Raw genomic sequence first — 26,867 nt, forward strand, 5'->3', positions numbered from 1 at the left:
CAAAACCTGTTGTTTTGTTACTTTTCTTCGGATTGATGTTAAATGTAATAATACTGCCATCCTTATAGGCAGTGAACCGATTGAGAGGGCCAAACTCTGGCTAGTTGCTAACGGGCACAATTCTAGAAAACTAAAGTTTGGATACTCTACCTGTCCAAAACTGCCTTCCTGATGTTAGCAGAAGGTACAGTCCAGGACTTTGTTTCTTTGCAAGGAAAGCTGAAAACCTGGGTGTTGGTGCAAGTGGGCATGCTGACCCAACTGATATGAGTGGCAACAGAATCAGATTTGAATTTGGAAAAACAGATTTCAGTTGTTGGTTTTTTTGAAGGGATTTAAGGATTCCTAATACAGGTGGAGAAGTGCTCAGAAGCACTGCTTTTTCAGTTTTACACTGAACTGAATAGGAGCTCGCCATGCTCCTTCTGGACTTAACTGTGTCCCAGAGAGAAACTGGGACCTCACTGACAGACTGAGGATAAATGGGTAGAAAGAAAGCTTTACAATACCATGAATAAGCAGTTACCCCTGTTTGGGTACTACCTGTCTGGTAGTTTACATCTTGCACTCAGCCTGCTGATGGCAGGAGATGTGGTGGTGTCCCTACCACATTCCATTTGCCAAGTACCTGCAGGTCAACCAGCCCTGGGCTCCCACTACGACCATGGGCTTCCCACTGCTGATAGCTAACCATTTATAACAAGCGCTAGCACTGTGTTTTCCTTGTTAATAACTACTTATTAGTATTATTGGTGTTACTACTGTGATAGCAGTAGGCTAAATCCCAAGTTCCCAACTCACTTTTATTCAGAATTATTCTCAGTAGGTAAAACCTTACTTTGGCATGATTATTTGGTGAGCATTACTCTTCTGTTTATTTACCATGTACCACCAGTAACAAACTTACCTAGCTATTTTGCAAGAACAGATGAGCTGCCGCTCTCTTCCTCCATTCTGAGGGTAGGGAAAGTAATTTCTAATCTTATTATTGTTTTGGTTTGGGTTTATTAAAAGTCAGAGAGAGGGTGAGTCATGTTTCTGTTTGCAATTCAGCAGCTGCCTCCTACTGTCCCCCTGAATCATCAGTTCGGATGAAGCATTACTGCCACGGTCTTCATCGTTTGTAGAAAGGGTGTAGTTAACCAACCCTTGGTTTCACAGCCTTATAAAACATTCTTGCACAATTGGACTAGATGACTTTTGTTTGGAAGGGATGCAGTGAAGTCTGAGAATGGGACTGTGAGAGGAATTTGCAGTGTCAAATGAAATTTAAACACAATTATTCTTTTCACTTCTTTTGGCACTGATTTAAGAGCTTGCTTTGATATGAGTTAGTACAGGAAAGAAGAACGGTCATTTTAAAGGCAGCTTTCTGCAGACATAGCTGAACATTTTAAATAATTGCCATCTCTGACGTGTCCACCTTTTGAGTTTTCTTAACTCATTTAATGTAGAATTTGCTCTTTTTCTGGAAGACCAGTATATACCTGCTATGCAGAAGATTGGTAGTGACACAAAAAGTAGAGGTACAAACTATGAAAATTTGAAAACTTTGAAATGGAAATTGAAAACTTTAAAAATTATTTGCTACAAAAATTCAGGTATGCCCTTGTGTCAGTCTTATTTTCCACAGTATCACCAATGAGGAATCCCTGTAAATGGTTGCTAATGACACAGATGAACCAAAACATCTGAAGTGCAGATTCAGGTCCTATGTGCAAGACTAAAGAATGTTGTTTTGATCCCCTTTTCATTAATAGTATTGAGAACAACCTCCTAAACACTTTTGGGTCCTATCATAAACTAAACTTTTTGGATGCAGTTTTGAGTGCATAAAGTTGTTTAGGGACTTACTAAAGGCATCCTAATTTTCAATACATTAAATGTTCACTCTGGGGAACTGAGACTTACACCCCATTATTAAGCTTGACCTTTAGCATGCCCTGATGTTCAGCATCCTTAAGTAACATTGAGAGGGAATTTATGCCATACTGCTTGTCATGTGTGACTAACGTAGCAATGTGGTCAATTTGCAGCTCTTGTTATGTGCCTTCTGCATAAGAAGGGCTCTACAACAACAATTATTAATGACAAAAATAATAATCACCACCCTAATTTATGTTATTAGTTACGTGGAATTACAGGACATCATTCAACATCACATCTGCCCATAAAAATTATGTGTCCCCCAAATACAAATTACTTTTAATGCTTAAGAAAGGTTGCTAAGTAACAATAAAAAAATGCCATATTTATTAGGATTAGCACACCTAAAAAGAATACAAAAAGCTTCATAAAACTTATTACATAGATTCATTTAGGTTGGAACAGACTTTTAAGTTCAAGTCCAACCGTTATAAACTATGTCCCTAAGCACCTCATCTATGAATTTTTAAACACTTCCAGAGATGGTGATTCCACCACTTCCCTGGGCAGCCTGTTCAATGCTTGACAACATTTTTGGTGAAGAAAGTTTTCCTAATATCCAACCTAAACCTCCCTTGGTGCAACTTGAGGCCATTTCCTCCTGTCCTGTTGCTTGTTACATGGCAGAAGAGACCGACAGCTGCCTTGCTACAGCCTGCTTTCAGGGAGCTGTGGAGAGCAGTAAGGTCTCCCCTGAGCCCCCTTTCCTCCAGGCTAAACAGCCCCAGTTCCCTCAGCTGCTGCTCCTCACAGGACTTGTTCTCCAGCCCCTTCCCCAGCCCCTGCCCGGCTCTGGACACGCTCCAGCCCCTCAGCGTCCCCCCTGCAGTGAGGGGCCCAAACCCAGCCCAGGGTGCGAGGTGCGGCCTCACCAGGGCTGAGCACGGGGACGGTCACTGCCCTGGCCCTGCTGGCCACGCTGTTTCTGATACAAGCCAGGAGCTGCTGGCCTTCTTGGCTACCACACACCCCAGGCCCTTCCCCACCGGCAGCTCCCAGCCCCCTGCCCCAGCCTGCAGCTGCGTGGGGCTGGTGTGACCCAGGGGCAGGACCCGGCACTGAGCCGCGCTGAGCCTCATACGACCGGCCTGGGCCCATCGGCCTGGCCTGCCCAGACCCTCTGCAGAGCCTCCTGCCCTCAGGCAGATCAACGCTCCCCACTGCTTGGTGTCACCTGCACACTGACCGAGGGTGCGCTCGATCCCCTCGTCCAGATCACCGATACAGACATTAACAGGGCTGGCCCCAGTGCTGAGCCCGGGGGAGCACCACTTGTGCCCGGCCGCCAGCTGGATGTGACCCCATTCACCGCCGCGCTTTGGGCTCGGCCCAGCCAGCCTTTTACCCAGCGCAGAGTGTAACTGTCCCAGCCGTGAGCAGCCAGTGTCTCCAGGAGAAGCTGTGGGAGATGGTGTCAGAGGCTTTACTAAGGTCCAGGTAGACACCATCCACAGCCTTTCCCTCACCCACGAAGTGGATCACCTTGTTGTGGAAGGAGATGCGGTTTGCCACGCAGGACCTGCCTTTCATAACCCCGTGCTGGCTGGGCCTGATCGCCTTGTCCTGTACACACTGGGTGATGGCACTCAGGATGATCCTCTCCATCAACTTGCCCAGCACCAAGGTCAGACCAAGCCTGTAGTTACCCAGATCCTCCTTCCTGCCCTTTTTGTATACAGGTGTCACGTTGGCTAACCTCCAGTCTTTTGGCACTTCCCCAGTTTGCCAGGGTTGTTGATAAATGATGGAGAGCAGCTTGGCAGACTCTTCCACCAGCTGCCTCCATACCCTCAGGTGGATCCCCTCTGGCCCCACAGACCTGTGTGTAAGTGGAGCAGCAGGTCACTGACCGTTTCCTCCTGGACTATGGGGGCTTCATTCTGCTCCTCATGCCTGTCTTCCAGCTCAGGGGGCTGGTTTTACTATTAGAGACTGAGGCAAAGAACACATTAAGCACCTCAGCCTTTTCTTCATCTTTTGTGGCAAAGTCCCCTGCCACATCCAATAAAGGATGCAGAATATCCTTGGCCCTCCTTTTGTTTCTGATGTATTTTAAAAACAATTTTTATCTTTTATGGCAGTGGCCAGCCTGAATTCTAGCTGGGCTTTCGCCTTTCTAATCTTTACCCTACTTAACCTCACGATTTCCTTGTAGTCCTCCTGAGGTGCCTGCCCCATCTTCTAAAGGTGGTAAACTCTACTGCTTATGTGATAAGCAAACATCCATTTTATAAAAATATGTAACTTGATATTAACATCTTTTTTATTGTGTCAAAGCAGATGTCACTATCAAAGAGCAATTATTGAATATATTCCTCAAAATAGAAAAATAAAAAGAAAATCTTAAATTGATAAAATGCAGATAAATGTCTTCTTGGTTATCACTGTTCTACTGATTAGATACTAATTCCAGAGTACATAAAAATTTATGCTTGCTGTAATTTAATTATGTTATATAAATATATCAGAGTTATATAAGTATAGTAATAGCTATTTCTCATTTAATGCTATCCTTCCATAGGCACTAAAAGCAGAAAAAATATCAGATCTCTTTTTGTGCATATAGAGGTCAGCATAAGATAACCAAGTTGTGATGAAAAGCATTATTGTACTTGATCAACATAACCTCTTTATATATATTTGGCCAGCACAGTACTTCTGATGTCTTTTAGTTGTTCTGTTCCCTGTTTTTAAAAAACATAGGTATTTAAAAAAAAGTTACATTAGGGGCTCTAGTTAGACTGGTGTCACCTAATAAGCTTTATTAGATTTCAAAACTCTGCTTTTTCATATCTCTTTAATCATTCCCTGAGTACGACATACATATGAATTATTCATTACGGACAAATAAAGTAATTAATTTCCTGAGATGTTGCATATTTATTCAGGTCTTGAAATCCCTTCCTTTAATAATTGTAAGTATATTTCACTGAATTTGAGTTAGGAACGTTAGCACACATAAATTGGCATTTTCCACAGCAGCAGCCTGTGGATGGTGCTTAGCTGAAGGCACAGCTGTTTGAACAGCTCTTTGTGTGGGTTACCAGGGAATGCCCACAGAAAGCCTGTTTGTGTGCTTTGCTGGGGGAGCTTGCGGGGAGGGCTGCTTTAAATGCACTGAAATGTATTTTCTACTCATGTTGTACAATCTCCTTCCAAGTTTTGAATCTCCTGGCACGTTTTTATGCTCCCTGTTGACCTCATCATCATCATATAAAACATGACTTGAAGAAAGAAAACAGGTGGAGGCTCAATTTTAGTGCTTCCCATTCTGCCCTCACTGCTTCTTTCCACCCAGCTACCCTCCTTCTCCTCGTCCCTCCTCCACTTCAGTTACCCAACAAAAAGCAACAAGTGAAAAACTAACCAAGGAAATGTTTCACAAAAAAAATTCCATGGCACCCTCTCCCCAACACACACACACACACACAAAAGGCAGCCTTACTAATAACCACAACCGTCCAGCAAACCCAAAAAAAACTACATAATGAACGTACGAAAGTGTGAACTGCTAAACTGCGCTATTCAGTTAGTTCTTGCCAGAACAGTTTTAACATAAATACGTTTGACATTTGATTAGAAATAGAATATTTTCTTTCTCTTTTTTCTTTCCCTTCTATCTTTTTTCTTTGTTTCGTCTTTTTCTTTTTTTCCTTTTCTTTCTCTTTCGTCTTTTTTTTTTTCCTTACTACAAATGAATTAAATTCAGAACTCACTGGAGCATAGATAAATGCAAGCTAACATATTTTTAACTTGATTACATTCTGAAGTGATGTATAGAGGCACATAGCTAGAGTAAGTGATTCCATGGAGAGAAAGGGGGGAGGGGGGGAGGGGGGGAGGGGGGGAGAGAAGGAGGGGAAAGCCCTCTGCGGATATGATAAGGAAAGCTGGGATGAATTGTGGGCTCTGTTCTCTGTTATCCAAGGGTGGCTAGCTGCTGCTGCACTAAAGGCCTTTATTCCCTGCCTGTGGGAAAGTGGTGGGCGAAGGCTGCGTTCTCAGTTACACTGCACATGCAGATTTTAATTAGCTGGATTAAAAACAAGACCGTATCATGTCCTTTAGCAGTATTCTATCTAGAAACAAAAGATTTTCTTTCCTGGCTTCTGCAAGCGGCACAGTACAGCATTAATAAAAAAAAAGGTCACGGCAGTTCAAGATGAAAGGTCACACATGACAGAAACTCTATGTGAAGGGGACATCATGTTTATCTCTATGAAAAAGGAGCTCTGTCCAGGCAGGTCAGCACAACATGCCTCAGCAACAGGAAAATATAAACATATGGGGTGGATAGATGGTAGAGTGGGGAGTTTGGCAAAGCAAGTTCAGTTGTGGAAGGAGAGAGAGGGGGGAAAAGAGAGCAAATTGTTAGAGAGAGAATATAAGCTGAAAGGTTCCAGCTTTAAAAAAGCTAAAGAGGGTCAAAAAGAGCCTGAGATGAAGCGTGGGGTGACAGCTGCATAGCTGTGTGAATAAGCATCAAGCCTGTGGCAATACTCTCTGCCAGCAGGCAGGGAATACCTGTCTGGGCCACTGGGCTATGTCCTCACATGCTACAGCCCACTCACCCATGGGCAGATCCTGAACCCTTCTGCTCACAAAAAGGCCATGGACATACTAGCCCCTGGGTCAAGCTTCGAGCCCCTGTCTAATTCCAGAGGATCCCCAAACTGAGTGCTTGGACCCAGACTGGGATTTTTATATTTTGTTTAGACCACTACAACTGTTGTGTTGTGGTTTTGGTGGTTTGTTGTTTTGGGGTTTTTTTGGTTTTTTTGGGTTTTTTGTTTTGTTTTGTTTTTTTTAATGGACGCCCAGGCTTTCCCCCAGTGAAGACCCAGGAATCTACATGTACTTCCAAAGGAAGCCTTCAATGCTTTGCCCTGGAATGCACTGAGCACTTTCAACACTACCATTATCAGTAGGAGGGAGATGCAAGCCCTCCTCAGCTTCTTGCAAGATCAAACTGCAAAAATAAACACATTATGGCCTTGCAAACCCTAACTGATGCAATGTTCTCACTAGGTCTGAGTAGAGCCACTGCCACATGCAAGCATCCATGGGAGAGTGCCTCAGTCTTGAAGGGCAACATGGAATGGGAAGGGAAAGGGAGACAAAGGTAGATTAGGTCAAATGTTCCTCCTCTGCTTTGACATAATTCCTGCTTTTCAAAATCCAGCTCAGAACAAAATTATAAATTTCTAAGTAAATAATTCTGGACTACAACTCTATCCTTTTCTTCATAACATTTTCATTAAGTAAGTTTTGCATAGCCTGGGCCAGGTATGACTACGTACATGTCAGGCTCCATAGCCTCTTTTATGGGACTGATTCACGAATAGGTCAATTAAGAAACAAAAGAGTCTTTTTACCCTAAAAGGAACATTGGGCAAAAGCACACAATCACATTCTCATAGTTCAGCAAGGTGCTGCACATCAAATGACCACATTAATTAACAGCACACTCTTAGTCTGTTGCAAACCTGAGGCAAAATATGTGTTAGTTTAAATGTCATTGAAATCAGTATTTGTCAGCTTCAGTAATTCAATCGTATGTCTGAGCTCTAAGAAAAGTAAAGGCTAGTGCTAGAAACCAGAAACCTTATGGATAAAACAATACAGTTTTTCATTTTGAGCAGCAATTCAGTATAGTAGTTACCTACTAAACTGATAACACAATGATTAAAATGTCCCAATTCTGCTGCTGCTGCTGAGATCACTGGAAAATCATGGCTTAATTCAATACATGTAGGTAATTTTCTGTAATCTCGGTGATACAGCATGGCCTAATATAATCATTTTCTATGATGAGCTTTTTAAACCTACTTGGCCTTCCACTGCCATTTATCTTTGGAATAGAGAAAAAGATGATAGCATGAATTGCCTGATTCTTATTTATATTGCTGCAGGCAGAAGTATAACATAGTGCTGTGAAGGACAGTGTTACATGGGATAATTGATGTACCAGGTGCAGAGTTAGCCCTAGAAACACAGCTTGGGGAGCTGGTGCTCTACCTCACACTATAGGAGGCTTCAAGCTTATCTAAACCCACTTCCAGTGCTCTGACTGTGAAAACATCATGACACAGGGGTGAACACACTGATGTCATTTTTGCAAGATTTATAATAAATTCCCCTCCCAGACACATGAAAAAAGTTGCCACAGAAATCAAAGGGAGTTTTATGTTCACACCAGTTTAGCATGTGTGTGTGACCTCGAGCACCTGGTGTGTTTGTATCTCAACACCTCCCAGCTTTTTACCCTTTAATCCAAATAGGGTGCTGAGTCACAGAAGATCTTAGTTACTTGCTCAAAGCCGTAGGAGATCCTCCATCAGGGAAGAAAGCTGAAGCTGGCTTTTCCAGAACCTCAGCTTGTGGGGAAAACCTCTTGGTAGTTCAAAACTAACAAGTTTTGAGCAGGCAACAACCCAATTTTATTGCTCTATAACACTTTCAGAATGTTAATTTCAGCACTCATTTGGTAAAAAACAGAATGAGAGAAAAAGAATTCAAATGCGAAGGAGGTGAACTAATGATTATATTTCCCAGTGGCTTCTGGTCAATGAGGCCAAGTGGCTTCTGGTCCATGAGGCCAATAGGGGTTTTCCATTGACTCCTGGCAGAATTACTGAGGTTTCACTCTGACACTAAAAAAACTAAACTGGACCAGCAAGGGACAGGCCTGAAACTGGTCATACTACTAAACTGGTCCCTGGCATAGTTTTGCCCCAAACCTGTTTGTGCTCTTCCAGACAATGCCAAAGCAAAGCCTGGGTATTAACCTGGTTCAGGGACCTTCTCCAATAGGTATTTTGGATGTGGTCACTGTGATTTGGAGGGTAACAGAGTTTAACTGTGTGAATGCAAGCTCTTCCATGCCAGTTGGCCTCCAGAAAAAGTCTCTGACTAATTTTGTTTAATAGTTTAGATGTAGGCAGAGTGTCCAGGTCTTTCTTTCCAGTCTTGCAAAGCCAGCAGTCAATGTTCAGTCCAAACACTGGCAGTGTGACATGGTGTATAGCAGGGTGATAGGAATAACGTGCTTTAACCATGCAGCTCTCATAAACGCAACACAATTCATTATATTCCAAAGAAAAGCACTGTTATTTTGGGAGCTGACTGAAGCAGACCTAGAATTAACGAACAGACCACAACATAAAATGATACAAACAATTGAAGAATGAATAGGTCAATTTGTTTCAATTAATTCGGGGCTGGTTCCCTGTTACTGTAAAGATGTCTGCACTGTACGTAAATATATATATGGTTGGTCTTTTTTTATAAATACAGACTGTGATATTATGTAAATTCCAGGTACACTCTTAACAACATTAAAAATAGAAACTCTTTAAGTATCACACAAAACCCGGTAGGTTCTAGATGGAAGAAAACATTTTAAACAAAGACCTTCTCATTTAAAGCAATAACCATAAACATGTGGCTTATGTATAGTATGTGGCAGCTGCAACAACATTCATATCTCAGTGTGCGTGGTCTTAGGCAGAGCAAGGGAAGTGCTGAAAACAGTAGCATTCCTCATGGATCCGCTCCAGATCCCACAGAAGTCAGGGACAATCTACCCTCCATGCTTGCTTTCACACTTGGGCAGCACAGCTAATGTTGAGCAAACAGACCACAGCTATGTGGCTCTCCCCCAGCAAACCAGGCACACAAGAAAAAATTTCTATCCCCTCCCTAAAGCCTGGATTTTGAGGGGGGAAAGAAAGAGTACAGAGGTGACACCAGAGCCGCCAGGTTCCTTATGCAAAGTCTGCCTTGTACTAACCTTGGCATTTGTAAAGGTCTTGAAGACCCCAAGATCTATTGCATAAATAACTATGGTGGAGGTTGTGTTTTAGGGAGAAAAGGGAATATGGTTTAATTGACTATTATCCTTAATATGATGTTGCAAAATACAGTCTCTGCTAGAAATACTCATAACACAATATCAGATCATCACAACATGAACATGAATGTTGGGCTCAGCTGGCTTACATGTTCTGGAAAGATCATTAGTTTAAAGTTTCTGCTGGTGGGAACTGAGAAACAATGAAATCTCTCAGGAAGCAAGTCCTTTTCACCACTGCATTGCACTCCTGATGCTTCTGCGTCACTGCAGATTATTTTGTGGGGAAAGAGAAGGGAGAAGGCTAGCTGATCTCTTCTCCAAAGAACATGGCCATTGCACTGGATAAGAAGGTGAGGGCTGGCTCACAAAGAAGATAAGATCCTCCTACAGCTTCCCAGTGACAGACCGGCTCTTCCACATCCTCAGTGCACATGAGCTAAAGTTCCTAAAGGAAAGCTCCAACAGGCACAGTTGTATCTACCTAGCAGTGGATTGCAGGCTTATCATGTTCAGCTTGCTTAGCTTTCCCACAGTAAAAATATTTTGTGTCAACTCGAGTCAAGCTAAGAACACAGATCCTCATTCCTTGATCAGATGGATTCACTCAGAGGTTTTCTCCTGCCTGCTCTACACTAGGAAGACAGTATGAGGTAAGAAGCAGCACAGAAACCTCCTATGGTGGTGCACATCAGACTCTGAAGGTAGCCTGTTGTGTGGGAACTTAAAATCACACTTGGGAGAGGTGACAGGAGATAAATTAGTTTCCAGGTAGTTTCTAAAATAACTAATTCTATCTTGTTTGTTGCTAGCTTTTTGTTTTTAAATTTGACAGCATTTTTTGAGATTTAATTTCAGGTTGAGGGTGTCTGTTCCTACCAAAAATGCGCATAAATCTGAACTTTGTTGTAAACCTCTAACCTATGTACTTAATATGAAACCCCAGGGTTACCTTGGTAAATGACAAATCATGGAAAGAAACCAACCCATAACTGATACTAAATCATAAAAGTAAGGCAACAAATGAGAAACCCAAATAAATTATTAAGAATCTATTGTCTATGGATCAAAAATTAATAAAGATTTGCTTTAGGGCCTCAGAACCGATAGTAGTGGCATGCACAATGCAAACATGCTTTGCTCCCAAAGACCTGGCACCAGCATGGCTATTGTATAACACAGCTTTAAACCCGCTCTGAAGCAATGCTGTAAATCAGGACTCATTCTGCTGAAGTCAATGGAGCTAAATGACCGTAAAACTGGTATGAGAGAGAAATCAAGTTGTTAACCTCTAAGTAGAGCTTGCACTTGTCTCACAACCTCTGTTTTGTCAGGCTATATTTTATTCATTCAGAGTGTGAAATGAGAGCCTTAAGCTAGTAAATAAGTATTTGATTTCAGTTGAGCTATGCTTGATATAACTTAACGATAGCAAACTTCTAGCATAAATTCTTGGCCCATATCCAGTAATATTGCCTGAATTGGAATGGAGGTGTCTGATTCTAACCTCAAACAGCCATTTGGACCATCTTCTGGCCACACAGTTTAATGATAGGAGAACTCAAAAGCAACTACAGGCTTCCTTCTTTGACCTGGAAGTTGCCACATTTCCTCAGAAACACTTAAGTATCCACTAAGGAAACAAGAGAAAGGAGTAACCTATCAGATAGTAGCAGCAGATAGACTCTGGTTTTTTCTCTTGGAAGTAACTTGATATTTCATGTTACGCTATTATTGAAAACAGGAAACTGAGGCCAGGAACCAGAACTGCAGAGCATCTACCATCCCCTCCACTTTTTAAAACTGAGCTTTACTTGGTGTTTTATTCCTCAGAAGATAATTTTTACCTAAATTTTCAGTGGGCTGACGTACACAATATTGGCTGTTGGCTGGCTGGAAGGGACTTCTCCCTCAGGAACACTGAGGCACCTTCATTGCACTGTAGGATCAAAACATCAGCATGAAATTTAGGTTGTCTAAACTGCCCTGTAGAGGACACAGAATCCTCTGAATTCAGGTAATGTGGCCCTATATCTCCATGTAAGAAGAACAATTCCTTCTTACAGTGGACCTTTAAACTCCATGAAAACATCATCCTAATGCTTGGTAGCAGTCAGCACACAGGATATCAGGAGTCATTTGGAAGGGAAAGGAGAACAACACAGAGGATGTCATTCTGCTATTTCATAAGTTCATGGTGGTTACTGAGTACACCCCTCACCTCCACAATGGCTTAGCAGGAGGAGGAGGGCTACAACAGGGTGCAACAAGGATTATCTCATGTGGAGAAAAACTTCTCTACATGGAGAGTTTAGGTCACAGAGGATTCCTTCTTTTGGAAAAAAAGATAAGTACTTGAAATAAAATTGAAGAAAGTATACAGGAAATAATTATTCAGCATTTCTCAGAACATAAGATCTTGTATGACGTACTAGTAAAGACTAATGCATGATGGACTAGGAAGACTGAGGGACATTCTGTTTTGTTTTATACAGCCATACAATGCTGTAAAGGCCAAAACTATTAAAAATTCAAACAAAATACAATTATGCTCTAAAAAAAAAAAGACCCATGGAAGGCTACTGAACATGGACATACAGACTCATTCGCTGCTTCTTTCTCTGCATGCAATTTGAAGATCTGACCATTTCACTCCACTTAGAAGAGATTCTAAGGCCCATTTCATTAAGTTTATAAAAATGCTTTAGCACTGACCACTGTCCAAAGTTATATATTAAGGCAACAGTTTTACATACATACTCAAAGGAAAAACTATTAACCAAATGTTAAGAAACTGCCACATCCAGAACTGGATTTTAAGTTCTTCACTGTTCAGAGGCATCTGGAACATATTTAATGATTAGTGTTATTAGCTATATGTTATGTGGTAATTTCATACAGATTATGGACTGTGTGCAAAAATTGTTCAGAATGCAGCTCCTGATTGGTGGTTTCTAGCTACATTGTGTTTTTAAAGGCTTTTATTCATGCTGTTTGGTTTTGGCCCTTGTTTGGGTGGCTGAAAATCATGATAAAAGAGCCATCAAAAAATGTGAGGAAAAATTCAAGGAAAGTACAGAGCTTCACACACCCCCACACCCCCCACACCACCTCCACCACCCCCAGTTTCAATTAGAGGCCCCAGAGGGCAAAGGCAACCCCAGAGATTTTGCAACTCCAGCCTGTAAGCCTCTGTCGCTGTGTGGAGGGGAGGAAGATGTCAGAGAGGAAAGGGATGAAGCCCTGGGTCAAGTGTGTGTCTTTCACTGAGCTTGCACCCTGGCTGCCAGGCCACCCTGGCACCAAGAGCTCTTTCCACCCTGTTTCAGTTTCTGTTTTCTCTAGGTGGTAAAGAGCTTTCTGTTTTATCACAGGGTAAGTCTGGGTTTGGCAGACACAAAAAAAAAGTGCATTTCACTTTCTCTGGGAAATGTAAACAGCATCACACCCAGCCAGCACTACCAGTTAAGTGTAACAGCAGAGAAAGCTCTGGTTCATATCTGGATTTCACCTCCCGAGCCGCACATACAGATGAAAAAAGTAAAATAATTAGTTTGAAAAGGTTCATCCATTTATCCTGCAGGCACAAAGACCTTCTTTGTTTAAATTTATGGGTTCTTAAGGATCTCGTTTCCCATTTTTTATGACGGGGAAAAAAAAAAAAAAGAAAGAAAAAGATGCTGCTGTGTAAAAAAAGCAGCAACTCTAAAAGCATTCAGAGGGAGCAGTAGTTTTAGCCTTCTGTTTGTGTGATTCCAATAGGTGTATTTAAATGTAAATGCTAGCCTTTCACCCTTGAGCCACCTATTCTTGCAGCCAGCAGAAAGAGAGCATTCATGGTATAATGTCTTTATGAGGACAGATCTTATACTTAATTTCTCATGTGAATCAAACTCTTTTATAACACATTTTTGTGAGATTAAAAGGACAATATTAGTCTAGTGGCTCAGCAGCCAGATCACTGCTCTGTCACATGGGAGACGTGGGTTCAAAGGGATGGCAGGCAACTTAGCAGGGAACTGCATGATTGAAACTGCAGCCACAGAAAGATTCAGTCCTCCCCGCTCACAGAATTGTTTAACTTCACATTATCTCCTCCCTAGGGTCAGCCAGAGCTACCCTCCCTTCAGCTCCTTACTGGAAACTGTGTCCAGCTTCTGCTCCCTTACAGAGAGTTATCAGAAGAAGGGCTTGAGACCCCAACTCCTTAAACTATCTGCATTACAGTAGGGAGGATTTTCAAGGAGAAGGGAGATTTTTTTTGGCAGGTATTTCCAGACAACGTCCCTTTGACTGCCCAGTTTCACTCTGTGCCCACGCACTGAATCATTGTGTGTTCAGGTTACCTGTGCTCGTGGCATGTGGATGTCCGAACTGCACAGCCTGTGAGCAGGCGACATCTGAGACTCTTAGCAGAAGTACAATGTGATAATAAGACTGACGGAGTACCTTGGACCCTGTTATGTCAGGGCAGAGTCCCACAGGAGCCTAGGGAGCCCTGTGTATTTCTATATTAAGGTATTTTTTTCTCCAGCGGGCAAGAGTTCATTTTTAGTAAAGAAGTTGAAAAATAAATTAGTTAAGCATAGGCCAAGCAAATGGTTGTATCTTACTTTGCCCCCACTGAATCAAATAAGGTGTCATGCTTTTTCAGAATACATTTTTTTGCTCAGTCTGAAGCATGGTGGCATGTGACAAACATCAGACTTTAGCTTGACATCACCTCCACGCAACAATGAATACAGTATGGAGCATGGCTTTAAGATGGCCACAAGACGGCTGTATCACGGACTGGTGCATGTTCAGCACTGCTGATCACTAGAACTATTATTCTTTTTGTGGTGCTGCTCAGAGGACACAGTAATAAGGGGTCTTTCTGCAGAGTGACATTCAAATGCTTAACAATATGATATTTTTCTCCTTGGATCTCACAGTCCAAGTACAGGCCACTGTGTTGGTTTTTTTTCTTTACAAGCTGTGTGACGCAAGATAGAGAAGTCTGTGTATGCCGCAAGTGTAAGCATCAATGTCAGGCAGTCCCACTTAGTTCTCACTTCCCCTTCCCTTGATACAGAGCATATGTCTCGTTGTGGCACCAAGCACATGAAAATTGAGGGGAAATAGCCTATTATTTTAGGAGGTGCAGGACCAAGCACCTGGAACAGTGAAATACTTGGAAAGCACTTCTGTAAATGTTTTAGGCTGTAATATATTAAACAATTAAGAGGTGTTGGTATTTCTGTGCTCGAGGGCATTTAAAACAGGGAAGTCCCCTTTAAAGGCACCAGAGTGGAATGTGTATGGTCATGCTCTTTAAAAGAAAAACTACCTCTTTTTTTTTTCCCCCTCTCTCAGCAAAAAGTCTAAGTTTCAGCTGACTTGCTCTTTCAGCAGAGGAAATGAAGCCAAATTATTTTAATGCTGTTTTACACAGTTAACTCCTCAAAAAAAGGAAAAAAAAAAAAAAGCGCCCAGTCCAAAGAATAGAATTAGCTACCTTGAAAACTCTACTCAGGTAATTTAGAAAATAGTTTTGCTAATAACTTTAATGCATTGCTTGTATACCCCGGACTGTCAGCACTATAGGTTACTACAGGTTAATCAGTGAATTGCTGATAGCAGCTACAACCAACCCTTAAGAAATCCAGCATCCTTTATGTCTTTGCATCTCTTTTCCTGACAACAATAAACCAGTCGCTGGGCAACATCAAATTAGCATGAAAGAATAAGAAATTAATACTGACAATTCTTAGCTGAGCACACAGTCAAAATTAAGTTTAGTTAATGAATGCTTAGTTTATTCTTAGAAAGCTCTTTTTCGTGCCCTTTGTAGTACATGAGAGTGAAATGCAAGTTCTTTTAGATGGTAGACAGACATGTTCAAGCACACGCACATCCCACACATGTAGCCTACATGCACGTACATACATATAGATAAATTCTAAATGGACAAGCTCTAGGAAATTTTAAATGGGAAACAACAAAAAAATTACCTACTGGTCTCTATAACACCAAGCAGCACACAGATTCTCTGGACAAACCTTAGAATTGTCTGTTCTAACATTTTGTAAGATTATGTTAGCAATCATTTTCACCAAAATATTTTTCTGACAAAAAACCACATTACTTAATAGAACCTAAAATACATTAACAGTGGAAAATGCCTGCTTCAAGTTGCTTGTAAGAAAACAAACACAGGAATTGGCAACTTCTGTGCAGTTTTAATTTCAAAGTGATTAAGGCAAGCTTTTGCTTTAGTCACTTATCTCAGGGCAGCCCATCAGATTAACAAGAAAAAAAAAAAAAAAAAAGATGTACTAAAACTTAGTCAGTTACTGGAATCTTCTGGAACTGAAAACTATACAGATGGTCTGCAGCATATTTGTATAGAAGATGCCCAATTGTTGATAGGTTTCCAGCTATTATAGTAGCATAGTAAGAAGGCAGATACTGGGCAGTGAGCACTGAGCAACTGTTGTCACTGAGCCTTCCCCTCTTGGCTGCATCCCCACTTGCCCAACGAGCAGTTTTGGTCTCCCAGAGCAGAGACAAAGGTTGCTTTGGAGAAGCCGGGAAGCCTAAGAACACCATGTAGATTTAGGACTGGATAGGAGGTATTGTGCGGAGGCCATGCCCATTACTCATCCGCTGGCAATGGGCTCTCTTCCTTTTGTCTGGAAAGACGGTAAACTTTCAATGCCATCTGAAAACAGAAGGCCTTTCACGGAGTGCAAAAACTCTGCCATCTCAATCATGTGAAAATATTGTAAACACTTTCCCAGCCCCCATTCAGCTGTCCGAAAAGCAGAGCTAGAAAACACCAAACAAAACAGGAAGGAAAGAAAAGGGTGTGCATTGCGCACTTTGTTTTAATTTATACCTTTTACTCTGAGCAGGAATTTTGCTTGGAATTTTCTTTTTTTTTCCCCTTAATGATAGTGAACAGGGTTAAGTAGCTATTATGGAGAAAAAGCAGTTAAAAGCCTATTCTATGGTTTTATTTAGGGGGGGGGAAAGGCCAGTGACAAGCAGTTTCTCTGCAGCAGAGCTTCTCTCGTATTTCCTTACAGCCTCAGCAAGAATAGATTTGAAATGTGCTACGGGACTTGGATTCTTCTTTCAGTGTTTACGTTGACCCACCCCTATGAACTTTTTCCAGGAAGATCTTCTCTCCAAACATTTGAACAACACAAGTGCTGTACTACTGACATATCTTAACATATACAATCATGTGTAGAGAGTGGGAAGAGGTTCATAAAGAAGAATATGTTCAGAGAATGCCTGCACATGTGTGTATATATATGTCTATCAAACATAGAACATATGCAAAAGTATACATGTCATTTGCACAGAATTCTTAAACTACTCACTTTGGCAGATGACACCTTTGTCTATATAGGTTGTGCTGGTGCAATATACCAATAACTCAGGACAGGTTTTACAGAAAATTTCAGTGCGTTACGTAGTTATGTAAAAGTGATGTAGTTCCTTGCTGAAGTCAGGGACTACTTGACATATCACAGAAACTTTGAACCACAATAACGCATTAGCACCCCAATTCTTCACTATTTTAAGTATGCGGTTTTCATTCAGGTTGATCAACTTAACACTAGCGAAAGACAAAGAAAAGTAACTATGCTGGCAGGAAATATGCTTTGCTCCTTTGTGTAGAAATCTTGCTCTAGAGCAGGATTTCTGGTCCAGTTTGGTCCCTGATCCAATTCTGAACAGAGCAGGAAGGATATAAGCCTGGAAGTATTCCTGCTCCCTCCAAGGCAAACCCTCTGCTCCTGACCCAGGAAAGGGTCAGCTGTCATCAGTGACTTCCAGAGAGATGTACTGCTGCTATCTTGGAAGGCATGTCTTACAAGTATTCAACAAATGGTGCTCACTGATGGAAATCAGTCCCCAGCAGGCCAGTGAGAACTGACTGCTATAGGAGCACACCATATCGAGGGGAAGCTCTTCTATCTGATTTCCCCTCACTCTGCTGTGGATGCAGACAGTTTGCTGACTGAAAAGGAGACCTCATTGTTTAAGCAGAGGGATATTAGTTTGTAGACCAGTTTTGCTATCCAAGCAAAGAGCAAATGTAAAAATGCAAATCAATTTATGCATAAGCCCATATACCGAAATACATTCAAATATACTTGGTGCTCTGTTCCCTACAGGCACATCCAGCTAGGCTGTCCCTTGACATCCCTTTGTGTGCAGGAGTCCATGTGCACAAGAAGCAGATAGATCTGGGCGTTCACCATGCTCTCGGGTGCTACTCAGACCTTGCTTGAGGTTGATTTTGGTATACTCATTTGGCACCTTAGGATCTTCTGCTCTGGCTTCTGCCCTACCAGACATGCACTCATTTATGCTGATGAAACCAGCAGCTACTCAATAAGTTAACATTCCTCTTCTGGATTTGAGTGGAATTCAAGGACTGTAATGCACAAAAATGCATGAGAAGTTATTACCAAGTAGTGCCAGATGTGGCACATTGGGACAGCAGGTTCTCCTTGCCATCTCTCAGGATGCACTTTATGCATTAGTATGGCCTATTTAAAAGTTTTAGAAGTTCAGCACTTGAATTCCATACCCCCAAAAATGAGTGTATATTAGTCCGCTTAGTCACTTAGTCTTTCTATGCACACAGTGAGAACACACACAAGGAAAAGTTGTTGCCAATAACTGAAGCAGGGGCTGATAAACTGACCATTTAAAATTCACAGATGCATTCCTTGGGACTGCCTTGCACATGCTATCTGAATACTTCCCTCCTTCCCTCTTCCCTTTCCATTTCATAAAAAGAAGCTGCAATAAATTAGAATTTTATGAGACTCAAAAAAAAAAAAACCTTCACCAAAATTGAAAACAAGACATGGATGTAGAAGCATATGGAAGGTTTATGAGAACACTGGAGGGGAAAAAAAATGATCCCGAGCTGATAAAAAAACCTGTCTGAATTTCTTGGTCTTTACAAACCAAAAATTACAGGAGACAAATGAAGAAGTTTGCTCTACAATACATACTGGTACATCTTCCAGGAAAGAGACATAGTTTTCTTACACATTCCTCTGATGCAAGGCAGGCTAGTAAGAACTACCCTTAAGATCCATTTTCTGACTTTCTTTACAAAATACTTCAAAGTTATACATGGAAATGAGATACCTTTCTGCTTTGATCTTTAGTGTAAGGGTAACCAAGCAGAAGTGGCTTCCTGGCCTTTCATACAGTTTTCTTTGGAACTAAACACTGGACCCTCCGAATTCTGTAACTAGCATTTTAAATGTTTTGTGGGATAAAGGCAGTTTTGTTTAATTTATATTTTCATCTTTGTTCCAAACCTCAAAGTGATTAATTCTGGTCACTGTACACACGGTTTTACTTCAGATTTTTTTTTCCACTACTTCTCCCATCCTCACCACTCTTCCCTTCCAGAATGGTGTGGGTACAGGATTTTGTTTAGCTAAATGGTAGAGTGACTATTAAGGATTCTTTTGCTTTGTTTTTAAATACAATACTCCACATTCCAGATATTTCTACCAGACACAGTGGTTTGGAACTGAAGAACACTGCAAGCAATGAAATTTGGTTCTGGCTCTTAATTATTGCAAAATACTTGAATAACTTTTAGATATTTCCTCTCTAAGATGACCCAAACTTGGGGGCTAAGCTACCGGGTGTATTTGGTTTACATCTTAGGTTAGAAGCAACAATCCTGTAATATGGGGTTTTTTTGCGAGAATATATGCACATTCTGTGTGCAGTGCCCAAATAAGGCCTATGAACTGCTAATTTCCATTTATAGAGGACACAAATGATGCAAATCAGTGACAGATAATATTATGTTGGCTTAGAAGTACACTGTTTTCACGTTCCTGCTAAACTGATCAGTCGTGAAATGGTTAATAATAGTAGCCATTGAATTATCCTTGCTTCCGATACTCAATCAAAATTAATTCAATGGGTGGCAAGGATTGCCCAACATGTCCCATTCTTCCGTGGCCAAAGGCAAACAAATTCTGAAGAGAAGGTGAGAAAACAAAGGTGAAGACATCCCATATCAGAGTGGGGGAAATGTATTTACAGAACAGACATGCTCCTGGTCTGGGGAGGTGGCGTTCCTACAGGGGATTTGCTACAGAGGCTCTGTACTTGTAAGATTCACTCTGGCTTGGAAACAAGAATGTACATAAACAGCATAGAGAGAAACATCTAAAGGGACCTGGGGTTTTGCATCTTCCTTTAGATTATAATCTTGCTGAAACTCAGGAGACCTCTCCTGAGAGTGCTGTGACTTACTCAAACACCATGGAAAGATCATTCTTCCAAAGGCAAAACAAACACAAACAAACAATATTGTGACACACAATTAATGAAGAGCCCTTGTTTGCATGGTGTCCTGCAGAAGTTGAGAAGAATGAATATTCTTGGGTCTTCTGTCATTAAATAGGACAGTGAAGAAAAAAAAGAGTGATTCAGACCTTGATCAGGATTATGCCAGACTTCTTTATTTCATCAGAATTTTGAATGTCCCTTGATTCCTTCTCTTTTTCTATTTTTGCCCCAGTCTTTGGTTCCCTGTGTGCAGTCCCACTGACTTATTCAAGACATTCTCCTCAGGTATCTGTAGAGACGGGGGAACACCACAGTTTTCAGATACTGAACCAGGTATTCATAATTATTCAAAGATGGACCATCTGAAAAAACTCAGCTAGTGAACAAAAATGAACTCTTTATAGCTCTCTTTATGCCATAAGGGATGAACTGAAAAAGGTTAGTAGGTTAATATTCTGCAAGAATTAACTTTAGTTTGATGTTAGGGATTTGAAAGTAATGATAGTTTATTTTCTTTTCAGTTATTACAATAGCTGTAACAAGTTCTGACTTTTTCAGAGTCTATTCGTAATAGATATTGTTTCACCTTATTTATCTTGCCACACAAAATGCTCATACCTAATAGTGTCACAATGAAGAGCATTACAGGGAAGATCAAGCAGTACTGTCAGTCTCTTAAGGTCTTTGGGATCACAATCCCAAGCGAAGACAGGGATCTTCCCAAAGCACGGTGCCTAGCCAGACCGCACACCTTTCTACCGTGGCATTAGGTGGCAATGAGTCCCTTTCCGAGGCACACAGTTCTCCTGGGCAAGGGTATAGGGGACCAGCACCTCATTCAGCTCTAAGGAGACTCCCAAAAGAAGGATGGCTAGAAGTTCATCATTGTGGTCCTATCCCACAATTTCCCAAGGCAAACCTTGCCTCTATTCCTCCCCACTCTATTCCCTCCACACAGTTTATGTTGCCTGGTGCCCCAAACATCTGTATGCCTGCCCCCCGCCCCCCCCCTCCCCGTATGAGAGATGTAAGACAAGTCCAAACACAGCTGTCAAGTTCTAAAATCAGCATCAAAGCTCAGTAAAAGCAAGAGGGAAAAACAATATGCTTTGTTAAACAACACCGCCTCAGATCTCAAAGGGTTATACAATGAAAGTAATACCCTCTTTGAGTTCTGTATATGGCAAGCATTACCTAACATCCTCAGTCGGAACCCCACTGTTTATGAGGTGATGAGAAAAGAATACAGCTCCCTCCTGTCAGTAGGACATCTCCACTGCCCCGCAGGAAATTTTTTTGTTATATTTCAGATGTATTGAATCTTCTAGACATTAGAAAAGCAAAACATGCACTGCGCACTCTGGAGCCATCACCTCTCTCGGTCAGCTCTTAGGTTTGCCAAGGTCACAGAAAACACTCTTTTACATCATAAGTCTTACCTTTGGGCTGTTGTACTCCTCCACAGGAACCTGAAAGGATTTAAAAAGATTTATCAAACCAGAAATGGAAATATTTATGTTTGGAAACATTGGTATTTCTAAACATTTCTTATTTCTTTCCTTCCCCACTGATACCAATTCCCAGTCTTTGAGCCATGTGGTTTGAAAGTTACTTCTCAGGGAAAAAAAATTGCCTGCTAAATCACCCCCACACCCCACACACAGTTAAGGCTTTCTGCTGCACTACTGGTATTACTACTGCCGCTATGTATGTGTATATATAATGTGTATTTACATGCTTGTGTTACGTATTCATTTTTTTTTCTATACAAGTTAGCAATTTTTTTTTAGTTTTATGGACATCAATTTTTATGGTTAGTATGAATCCTTATGATGATCTAAAGTGATCATCTATTTAATGTAAGATACAGAATTCACTGGTTTGTTTACACCCTGATCCCAGTACATTTCTTTAAACTGCAACAAAGATGCAGACAGGCAACTGAAAAGCTTTTTTTGGAAAATCCATTTCTTCTGAGATTTGAGACACCAGGGAGGGAGGCTCAGAGCTGATGCCAGAAACCCCCAGTGCATGATCTTCAGGAGTCTGTGGCAAGCCTGGCCCTCTCCAGAGCCTCCTCAAGGTTCTTCTGGCACAGACCGTAAGATATTATCTTGGCATAGAGCAACAGGCTCAGAAAGAAAAAAGTATGTTGAATGGCACAACAAGAGGTTTTGGTTGTTTTTTAAAGCACTCAAATGACCAGGTGAATTGCCCAGCTGTTGGCCCTAAAAGTTCTCTGAGTGGGCAAATCAACCTCAACATTTGCTCACGTGAGCAGGATGGGTGCAGCCAGAAATGTGTTTGGTAATACTGCTACTTTTCAGCAGGGTAAGTGTCTGCTCTTCTCTCACAGCCATGTATGAAACACTTTTTGCTGCCACTCCATTTCAGTTGACGTGGCCTTTTATGTAATAACAGGGTGTGCAATGCTCCATATTTCAAGTGTGAGCAAGGAATGGGGAATACTCTAAATGTTGAGCTACTCTTATGATAAATTCCCTGGAAATGGGAATGGCTTCGCAAGGATTACAGCATACAGTCCTCATTTTGTCTTATAAAAGAACAGAGAAAAGACAAATTTAAGACTAAGTAACACAAACAAATGTTCTCCTGCACAGAGGTTACAACCACAAAATAAAAGCTAGGGCTCTTCCTGCTAGGTTACTCACCAGGAGACAAAGACAATAATCCAGCAGCCATAGCAAGTCACTTAGCAATAAAGAGATGGAGAATACCACCTATCATTCTCCCTCTAACATCCTTGCTATTTTTCCTAAAATGTACCGGAAACCTTCAGCAAGAGAGGCATCAGCTCACCAAACAGAATCATCCAGGCCACCTCAGAACTGCATGGTCTGTTAAATATGCAGGGGGGCTGGACATGGTGATTAGGAATGAAGACACCTGAATTTTTCAGCAATAAAGGCAGCTTGATGTTCCTCCACTGTAAACAGGTGATTCTTCAGAAACAAAGGAGAGAAGGACATTTTAGGGTCCAGGCAGGAAAAATATTAATGTTTCAGCTGGTCTTCAATAAAACAAAAGTGGAAGAACAGGAGGGTAAAAGATCACTTTTCTCTTGGTACAAAATAACTGCTCTATGGTGCCATGTTTCAAAGTTTACCTTAGGTAAGCATCCCCAGGCCATCAGCTAAATAGAAATGTGATTTCAGTATCCCAGAAATAAATACATTTCCCTCAAAATAATTCTTTCCTTTCCATTGTGAAACCCACTCCCTCTACCAGACAGGGGCTGTGCAACTACAAGCTCCCTGGGACCGTTTGCCCATCTGGGACACTGTACCACAAGCATCTTATCTTTGCAAAATGCCTGGAGGTCCACAGAGAAGAAAGAAAACATACACACTGCACTTACATCTTCCTCCTAGTGCTTGGCCAGGCTTGTAGCTCTCAGCCAGGCTTTTGCTGTTACACCCAGTTTGAGCCCAAGCAAATTCCAATCCACTCCTGTTCCTGAGGCTCCCATTTATTTAAACAGGTGGGACCAGAACTTCTGTGCTTCCCAGAGCCTGTTGCAGCTGAACCAGCTTATAAAGTAATTCTGCTACAGGTATCAATTAAGAATGTGCAGTGGGGAATTTCAGGCTGCAGAGGAGCAAGAACAACACAGCAGCCATTTCTAGAGTTTAGGTGCTGGCAAAGTTAAAAACAACACTCAGCTACTCTGTAACTTTCTTAACTCAAAAGACCATTAGCTGGAATTGTTGCATAAACTTAATAACAATTTTTATTTATTTATTTTTTTATTTAAGGCTGTCCCACCATTCTATTATCTGTCATTAATTTTCCATATGTTCCCTTCACCACCGCTCTTAGGCTGGGTTCGGTTTACAGAGTTGGATCAGATTTCTTTACAAGCCAGGACATTTGCTGGCTTGCTTACTAGCTTGAGGCCAGTTATGTTTGAGTGAGGCCCAAGCAAAACAAGTGAGATTTGGTGACTTTCCAGTGAGTAGGCACCAAATCTACATGATCCATGTTGTTTTTTAAAAGTTTAAATTTTTTTAAAGTAGCAGTTCTTCCATTATTTCAGATTTATGCTTTTTTTTTTTTCCAAAACAGCCGCTGGCTGATACTTGCTCATATATTGCAGCATCTCTCTGCTTGCTGTAAAACAGAGCTTTTTGTTCTGTTTTATTTAAACTAACCAGTCGGAAACAGTTTATACAGTTTTAATCACAGGTGGGCAAATACACTCATATATTTGGAAAAAAGAAACTGATGAGAAGATCAATGAACTGTTTTGCTTCCAGTATTTGTACTAGATAATGAAGTCTAGTGTTTATTACTCTTTCTCTCAAAAACATTCATGTTTCATGTGAAACCCTCCTCTAGTTCAAATCTGACTTCTTGAAACAGTTCTTACACTATCACAATCTGTGAGTCAATAAAAAATAATTAAAAGTAAAGTGTCCTTCCATCTAAGCCTTAAAAATAAAATAATGAATGTCTGAATAATCACTGATCTAACTATATCCTGAATTATTTAATTCCTTTTTTCTCCCTGTTTTTAGCTTTATTATTCTAAGCACATCTGAGATGTATTTTAAATGCTTTGGGACAAGGACTATTGTAAATTGCCAAGAATATTTGGGGGCCTTATGGAAATGCCAAATAGAATTTCAAAAGTAATTTGCCACTGAAGGACCCACCGGACCTTTGAAAATTTCCCATTTTATACTCCCCACTGCACATGCACAGAAACTTAAGGTAGCAGAACCAGAGTACAGTCCAAACATCAGACAAAAAAAAAATACCAGTTTTAGATATTGCGTCTCAGGTTTAGTCAAGCACCGAGTAGCACGCTAGTAAGCAGGAATTTGAAAATATCTTGAATGCAAAGGGATTCTCACAAAAATATACTGTCTGTCCTTGGTGCAAAGACATTCCCCCAGCTTTCCTTCACAAATTTAAGCACTGTGTTATAGATGTTGCAACAGATGGCATGTGAAAGTTATATGAATGCTGCATATAAGCATCATATAGTCCATATTGTTACTATTCGTAGCACTTATCAAGGTAACCAAGCACCAGACCCTGTAGAGCTAAGCATTTACATAAATACAGATCAATATTTTGTTCTGGACACAAGCAGTGTTTAGGTCCCACGGCACTAAAAACTGCAGCTCCTGAGTGCTAGGAGTGTGCTTGCATGCTGGGCAGAGTTTTGGGGAGCAGAGAAGATAGACACCCCAAACAGAGGGCTGAGCTGGAGCTGCCCAAAGTAGCCATTAGGAAATGTGGAGGGTATTGGAATTAGCTTAAGCCTTTCTGGAATTTAGCCATCTATCTCAAGGCAGGGATCCCCACCCTCCTCCACTGCTATCCATACCTCTTCCACCAAAACAGTAAGAGAAGCGGGTGCTGTTGCTGCCAGGCCTGTTTTACACGATCCGCTACAACCAGAGCTCTCCCTCAGACTGCAGGAGGTGTGAGCTCAGCTCCCTCTAGACATGAAGGGTTCCAAACCTGCATTATCCACACCTGTGCTAAAAACTATCAGGCTACAGGTTATCCTGCTCTGGAAAGGTCCTCCTCTTCCTTCTAAAGCTGTTTCTTTTGGTCTGTTTAGGAAATGAACTCAGCCTAAACTGAACATTATATCACCTCTATTTTATATTTGTCTTTCACATCTGATCTTCCTAAAACAACAGTTTACTTGCTCTCTGGGGCTATTTACAAAGTATCAGTAAGTACTTCCTTAAGTACTGTACCATTGCCATGTGCTAAATTGCATGTGCTTCCCCACAGAGTTTGATAAAGGAAAAGTTATATACAAATTTTCCAACATAAAGAAGAAAAAGGAACTACCATAATCAACCCGCTCAGGCCCTGGAAGTGTTCTGCAGAACCCAGCAGCTCATCGCATCAAACCACAGGGATGTCCTTTTTCTTATGTTTGCTTTATGGTTTATGACATAGGGAGGAAGGGAAGGAGATTGGAAGAGAGTAACAGGTGAGGAAGAAAACAGAAAGACTCAGTGACAAAAGGAAACAGATCAGATAGGAAAAGGCAGATTTGCAGGTCATTGGCAAAAGTGCAGCTGTTTACCCTGTGGTAGGTTGGACAGTGAGTGAAAAGCAGGGGAGAAGAATCTACATACAGATCTCTGCAGAGATCCCTGCAGAGATCAGAACTACTGCAGAACCACCAAATAACCACCAACAACCACCAAATATGGAGCTGAAAAACATAAAATTAGGGGGGATAGCTGGGAAAGAAGAGTCACAGGAGCCAAGAAAGGGCAATATTTCAAGGAGTCGTTGGGGCGAGCAGCATTAACAGCAAGCAAAAGGTAAAGATGAGGTTGCCGGATAGACCTGTGACAGGATCAGGAAAATCCCAGTGGGGGATTAGCTACACACTACGGGTTTCTGTGCTTAGATACAAAAAGCTTTACAAACCAGATTGTTGGCAAAACTTCATGAGTCCCACACTGGAATAATTAAAATAAAAGCTGTTCATTTAAGTTATTTTTGGTGGGCATGTTTGGATCAGAGAGTGGAGTTGTTGAGCACAGTGTAATACATGCCAAAAGTCCTATTATGTGCCTGCCGATGCGCCCTGCCATACTTGGAAATATGTTCAAAAACTGCGGCAGAGTCCTTGTTGGCTTTGCACTTGAAGGACAAACCAGTGCTAGATGTTTCAGCTGGAGGTCGCAGTGCTGGTACTAAGCCATTTCTCCTGGAAGTGAAAGCACTCTCCTCTGAATCTGGGCAGGGAGACGTT

General features: G+C 41.4%; 1 long non-coding RNA gene across 1 annotated transcript in view; it reads right to left on the reverse strand.

Moving 5' to 3' along the window:
• LOC130157468 (uncharacterized) overlaps nucleotides 1–26,867 on the reverse strand; it is a 136,698-nt gene that overhangs the window by 79,271 nt on the left and 30,560 nt on the right. Inside the window, exon 3 of the long non-coding RNA XR_008824891.1 lies at nucleotides 21,550–21,579. This is a non-coding gene — a long non-coding RNA (uncharacterized LOC130157468). The remainder of the gene's footprint in view (nucleotides 1–21,549; nucleotides 21,580–26,867) is intronic.

This window comes from Falco biarmicus, chromosome 12, assembly GCF_023638135.1.
Source record: "Falco biarmicus isolate bFalBia1 chromosome 12, bFalBia1.pri, whole genome shotgun sequence".
NCBI lineage: Eukaryota > Metazoa > Chordata > Aves > Falconiformes > Falconidae > Falco > Falco biarmicus.